A 7,478-nucleotide genomic window follows, 5' to 3' on the forward strand; every position below is an offset into this window, starting at 1 on the left:
AGCTCATTGATTGCGAGCTATTAGCTTTAGCCTTTAATACGTATGAAAAAAACAATGATGTAATGTGAATAAAAAATTTTTCGTTTACATCACTACATATGTATTTTCTTTGCTTCCCATCCATCCATCCATCCTATGCCTCGACGCGCTAGTAAAAACCGCATTGAAAAAATTGTATCATAAAAAAGAGGATTCATTTTTTCCATCCTTTCTTCATTCATATCACGTTACATACTCCAACATCGTTGCACTCTCTTTCCCTAACATGCGAGCCCTTGTTACCTACGCATTTTTATGACATCTAGAATTCTATAGTTCTATAGTCTGCAAACATTTATGATTTAAGTGTTTCATATGTAACGCAAATGTATCCTAGATAGCCTCGCTATGGCAAAGGATGCTTCTCAGCGTCAGTTTTTGCTGTATCTGTACGAGGTTAGTGTCGTTTTTTTGTTCCGTGAGTGATTTTTTTCAACGTGCAAAAGTATTTTGCCATTAACACTAAATGGTAGAATACTTTTGCACGTTTTGTAATTAAGTGACAGTGACAGTGAAAGTGACATAATAGTGTGATTTTTTTTCTTTTTTTTAGAAAATTTTTGTGAAAAAAACAACTATAAGCAACTTATGAGACATACTTGAGATATGCTACGAGTATCCCGTTGTGGGAGTAAGTAGTTTTTTTCTTTTTAGTGAAAAATGTTATCCAACAATAATTTTTGTATTATGTATTTTTTTAATTCTATTTCTACTTTAGTGACTGGTATTTCTGATAGATTTACTGAACTTATAGATGCTAATAAAAGTCTAACAATATTAAGTGAATTGATAATCATGTTTAAAATTGTTAAACTTTGCTTTGTATCGTAATATAAAAACAATTTAACAAGTTGTATAGATATGATTATGACAGAATGACACGTAAGAAACTGCTACGTGAATATTCTTATACTTTCCAATTATTATAATTATCTTGAATAAATATATAAACTTATATTACAACACAGTTATTCCTATCATCAATTCCAAGAAACTTATCTTTTTTTTGAATAATATGTCACGACTCTGATACGTGATACGTGATTTAGAAAGTTATTTCTTATATCTCATTACACATGACGCGAGATTTTCTAAAAATTTAAATATATTTTATTACACATGATTGAATTCGTAAAAAAATAATCTTTAATTTGGTAAGAAAAAAATTTGATAATTTAAGAAAATTATGGGTGGTGGGGGTATTTTCTTAAACAAAAAAATAAACACAATTTGTTTATCTATAATTTTAAAGTACTCTTAAAACCGTACAACTTTTGTTTAAAAAATTTTTTTCTATCTTTTATATTTCCGACGATATTCGTCTTGAAAGAAAAATACCGTTTTTTTTAAAGGGGTGTTTCACTTTTTAAACATGAGTTAGCGCATATCTCATGGAGAATCAAATTGGTTCCAGACAATTGTGAACTTTCTCTTGTAAAGTTAGCGATAATCGGAGAAATAGGTGAGCCCATTGGAGTTTATTACCAAATTTTTGCTTAAAACCTCTCCATTAAAAGTGGAATACACCGAATCCAAAACAAAATCCAGAGATTCAGAAATTCTTTCTTCGGAATCAACGTCGATCTTTCGAGGTACTTCCATCTCTTGGCTACACATTTCCTTGCTAAATCTAATGGAATGTTGGTAAACAATGAAACTATGAAGGAAATTAAAATCATGTCATTATCTAAAACAGTGCCTTATAATTTTTGTATTAATTGAAAACTATTTTCAATACTAGCTAGGAGAGGTTTCGGTGACCTTTTTGCAATTATTTCATGTAAAAAAGTAGCTAATGGATGGACTATCCAGAGATGAAGTTATAATTCGGAAGGGACAATTTGGCTTATGTACCTTCGGAAGAGCATAAATTTTAAGTAGGATGCCGTCAGTGCAAAGCAGTTTTTTATAAGTCTGATCAATAATGAATTCTTTTTTCTTCCAATGAACAATTTTCTAGTTTTTCTGGTAAGAGTATTGATAGGATTCTTCATTATCTTAATATAAGTCATCTCTGTGTCATTTAACTTCCTCATGATTTCTGAAATATATTTTACCTTGTTCAAGATCACAGTGATATTGCTTTTATCAGCTTTAGTAAAAATGATGTTACGTATATTTTTCATAAATTAAGCGTGTAATTGATCAAATCTTTCAACCTTTTTGAGATACTATTATTCTTAATGGAGCTTGATAAAAAGTTTTTTAAAATTGAAATAATTAGATTTCTAACCTTATGTGGTTGATTTTCTTCAAATTACTTCCTACATTTTTTAAAAACTTCATCATTACTTTAACACTGTTACCTAAAGGAACGGAAAATTTCTCCTCCAACTAAAAAAAAAGATTGGATATTCCTTAGGATGGTCGTACCTAACAAATTGACAAACTAACCCTCCCTCACTGTTTGTAATGAGGACTCAGGTGATTTATCTAAAAATTCCTTTAGATCCAATCTCACTTCCAATTGTTCGTTAAGTGGCAAACTGATGTTATTGTGTAGCGAGTATTAAAGGTTAATCAAATAACCTCCATTAACCAAATTGTTATTAGTTTCATTGTTCATCCACACCCTACGAGGGCAAGTCAATAAGTTTTTAGAAAAACATAGTAAAACACATTTTTTTGATCGGTTCATTTTTATTTCTTTTTTTTTCTCAACATAGTCTCCTTTCTCGATACACTTGATCCAACGATTCTCCAACTTTTTCGAATGATATGATTTGTCCAACCTTTCAAAATAAGTCTCTGTTTCGGCGATGAGCTGCTCTCTGGTGAATCTCTTTCCTCCGAACTATTTCTTCAGGTTTGGAAATAATCGCAGGAGTTGAATTCATTGAATTTGATCATCGGTGCCGGGCACGTGTGCATTGTCTTGATGGAAGAGCACTTTCTTCTTCGCCAATGGGGACGTTTTTTCTTTAAAACGGTCGCACTTATGGTCCACAATGAGCAAACGCGGCACCTATCTTGCCGATAGCTTTTTCATTCCTAATTGTTCGTGCAAAATTGAAATCACTGTACCATGTGATATGCCTGTGGCCTCAATAAGTTCGCGCATTTTCACTCGTCGATCAGTCAAAACAATATCGTGGACTTCGTCGATGATTTCTGGCGTAGCAGCCTCAATTGGACGTCCCGAACGAGATGCATCACATGTGAATGTACGACCACGTTTAAATTTATTCACCCAATTGTATACAGTCGTAAACGCTGGTGCAGATGTGCTGTGAACATTATCCAACTCGGCTTTGATTTCTTTCGGTGTTAAACCTTTCATATGTAGATGTTTGATCACTGCACAAAACTCATTTTTTTCCATTTTGCAAAAAATACAAAGATTGTTCGCTTTAATCATCTACAGAAATGAAATTATGCGATGAATTCCGTTCAAAATTTGACAGTAATCAGCTGAAAGATGCTACTTGTCAAAAAGTAATGTGACATGATACTGCGAGTGCCCTTTGACAGATTTTCTAAGAATTTATTGACTTATCCATAGTATAATGAATCGCTGTTAATTTATAAATTCTCCTTCTATTTTTTTTTTAAATTCATCTGAATTTTTTCGATAGGTTCCCTTCTTCTAGTTTCAAAAGATATTGAAAAGTATGTTCGTGTTTAATAAAAAAGGACTACAAATATGTAAAGGAACATGTTCTTGAATTTTTCTCTTAAGAGTTAAAATTTGTTTCTTGGAATGGTCGACAGATCTGTAAGCATCATTCAGTTCAATTTTTAAAGTTCTCACTATGAATTGGTTACTAAAATAATTCATTTTATGTCGTGATTTAAAATGAAAGAAATCACAGTGATCACCGACAAGACTTAGTTTTAATCATAAATTTGAGTGGAAGAATGTTCAAATTCTTGATAAGGAAAGATTTCTGAATAAACGTTTAAATTCAAAAATGCTTCATATTAGGTTAAGTAAAAAGTCATCGCGTATTTTTTAGCTCAAAGTTGTATATATTGTACAATATCTTCGTCAATAATGAATGAAATTCAAATTTAAAAAAAGGGTTTTAAAGCTTGAAATCTCTACTTTTAAAAGCTTATCACATTTTTTAAGTTTATATGAGTTTGATAATTTTTACATACCAAAAACTACGAGCTGAAAAAGACGAAAAATTTTCTTCTCACTTTGTGGATTTGTAACGTGTCCAAAACGAATTTGAGAAAATTTTCGATTACCTATCGTGAAAGCTTGATATTTTCCCTACAAAATTGTTTTTTTAAATATTCCTACGACTTTTGATTACTGAGTTATCGCGGATTAAATAAAAGAATTATTTTGACTTTAATTGCTCATAACTCCATTAAAAATTGTCGTATCGTATAATTTAAAAAAGAGATTTTTAAAGCTGAAACTTTACTCTATCAAGATATATTTATATTGTTGATAAGAAAGTAATTGCGGTTTTTACTGATAGATGTCTTTTAAAAAAACGCGATGACTTTTTACTTAACCTAATATATACATGCAGAAGAATGGACTTGAGTTAAAAACATCCATGGATTGCTTGCACTACTCGTATGCTTCCTTATTAGACACGTCAAAACAGTATTGAGATTTGAATTGGTTATAGGTTGACTCTCTTATTATTATTTATTGTCATTGGTTGTTTAGAAGTTTCTTTATCATTTTTTAACGTTCAATTTCAAACGACACGTCAAGATGAACTGACACGATATTAATTTGAGGGACGACTTGTTTTAATTTATATCTTATGAAAATTATGAATCAATGTTTGTGAACTTCTTTGTTTCCCGTTGAGGTGAGTCACACATTTATTACTGATTTCATAATTATTATTAAGAGTAAAATTGTAATAATTTATATAGCGATTGATTACTAGCGTATTTCTGTCAATCTGCGAGAGACTTACTTTCAACGATGTATTATATTTTTACTTTTTCGGTGAAGATAATTCCAAAGTGAGCCGAAACGTTCGATACAATAAATGAAAACAACCACCAACACTTGAATATTATCTGCATCTCTTAACTCTTCGTTCTTACATCAGCGTTAGAGTTATTAGCCTTGTTCTGAATTTTTAATTATTGTTTTTAAGATTGAGAGTCCTTATTTATATAATCGCACACAAAATCGCGAAATAAGTAATAGTTGGGCGCCAGGCACGAGTGAGCGTGCCACTCTTTCTCGAAATTATGCGATATTTCTGTATGCAATATTCTAACGGGCTATGAACGTCGACGGGCTCTCAACTGGTAGCTCAGTCTCGGAAATGGCAGAGGGGGCGGTTCGTGGTCGAGGATAGAGGATCGTTTGGAAAAGCGAATAGTAACGGCAATAAAACATACAAAGATTAATAATAACAAGTGTATTGGGCAAGTCTTCGACTTTCATTTACATCTGCCGACAAAATTGTGACGATAAGATCTAACCAACCGCGATGGCGGTTTCGCACCGGCCTTGAAATGCTTTACGCGGCGCGTACCACTTTCGTTAGAATTCTGCGGCACGAGCTCACGCAAGGATACTTTCGCGAATTATGCGAACAATAATTCGCCGTTTCACCCGGCGATAGAATTTGATAAGACCCGTAAAATAACGACCCGTTTGCTCGTATTCCATGGAAATCTAATGCACGGCAATGCCACGTGCACTCACTACGTTAGGCCCGAAGAAATGTTTCGATCGGATCGCGCCCCCCGGATTCGGAAATCGGCGACTTTACAAAATGACCACGTTCGTCTCACCGTGATCTCCTGCAGTGGTTAGCTCTCGTCTTCGCTCTCTTAGCTCGCCCTAGGGTTTTGGCTGTCCGAGTCCTTCCCGCGTGTTCTCTCTCGATGGGCCACAACACAAGTGCCGGGCGCTGATCCTTCCGGGGGCACGCAGGGCTCGTTATCCCCGCGAATGGCGGGGCCTTATTGGCGCGTGGCGCCGCGGCTCCGCTAATCGTGGGAACCGCATCATGCCCGTGTCGCATGTCCTGGCGTGCGGAATTTGAGGGACCGCAGGATCCTCTCGGGCCTTGCGGCCTCGAGGCGCCTTCTCGGGGCTCTCGCCGTCCTTGGGGCATAGAGTGGCCACCCCTATCTTGTCATTCCAATTCTCGTTCCGCCTTGTGCCTGGAAGATGATGCAATAAAAGGTGTCTTGCGACAAAAAGGGCGAAATAATGAATGATATTACCTGCGTACTACCCGGGGGACAAGATGTCGTGCGCCCCGGTAAATCCGTCAGCAGCGGTCGTTACTCGACTTCCAATCTTGGCCGTCTTCCTTCTTCTCTCTTCACGGTCCGGTGAGGCGGCGTCAATCTGCCAAGATCATGGGAGTCGCCAGTTTCTATAACTCTCGGTACAGAAATACACAAAAAAAGAAACGAAAACGGCAACGTGAAACGCGTGAGACACGCAAATAACGTCGCGAAAAAGCGCAGATGCGTCCGCCCCCTAAAATGTGGAAGGACTCAGGACGCCAGACTGCACTATTCGGTCGGGTCGTGCGACCCTTGTGACAGACGGAAAATGTTACGTCACAATAAATATATATTTATGAAATTTTTAGTTCTTCTTTTCTTGAATTTTTATTTTTTTGGTTTATTACTAAAAATGTCTGAATATAAAGTGCATGTCTCATTAACAAATTTAAGTCACATGAACTATGTTTCTTTATTTAATATGCCGTAAAATATGTCCTATTGACAATTAAATGTACGGAATTATCAGTACAAAATTGTTTTTGTGAATTTAATTGCAAATATGACATATGTCAATAAATAATATCTAAATAATTAATAACTAATTTGTCAAATGTTAGCATAACTGTTAGAGAAAGATAATTGCAAAATATATTTTTTACACTAACTTACTTTTATATTTTTGAAAGTTATATCTTGTGACGTGACGTTTTCTGTCCGTCACAAGGGTCGTAAGACTTGACCGAATAGCGCCGCTCTGGCGTCCTTCCACTTTTTAGAAGGCAGATGTATCTGCGCACTCTCGTAGCATTATTTCATCTATTCGCGTTTGTTTCGTTTTGTTTATGCGCCCTGCAAATTTTCTGCATTGATTTATCGTTCTTTCGTGCGTTATCGTACCACGAGTTTTACAGGATAATTGGCGATCTCTTTACGACCTTGTAAATTTTGCGTCGTCTCATTGAATCATAGATGAAGAGAGAAGACGGCCAGGACTGAGAAGGAGCGATTGAGGACGGATTGGCCGGGACGCCCAGCATCCTACCAAACGGGTAGCACATAAGTGATATCGCTCCACATTTCGCTATTTTTACTTTTGATCCGAAATATGCTCTATCGCATTCTATTAACGCGCAGGACGGAGTGATTGCGAGGATCGCAGCCGGGGATGGCCACTCTACACCCAAATGTCGGCGAGAGACTCCATGACGGAGACCTCCCTTGAGGAATCGGAACCAAGGTCGAAAGCGGAGGCATCGACTACAGGG

This window comes from Trachymyrmex septentrionalis, unplaced genomic scaffold (genome assembly GCF_001594115.1).
Source record: "Trachymyrmex septentrionalis isolate Tsep2-gDNA-1 unplaced genomic scaffold, Tsep1.0 scaffold5, whole genome shotgun sequence".
Classification (NCBI taxonomy): Eukaryota; Metazoa; Arthropoda; class Insecta; order Hymenoptera; family Formicidae; genus Trachymyrmex; species Trachymyrmex septentrionalis.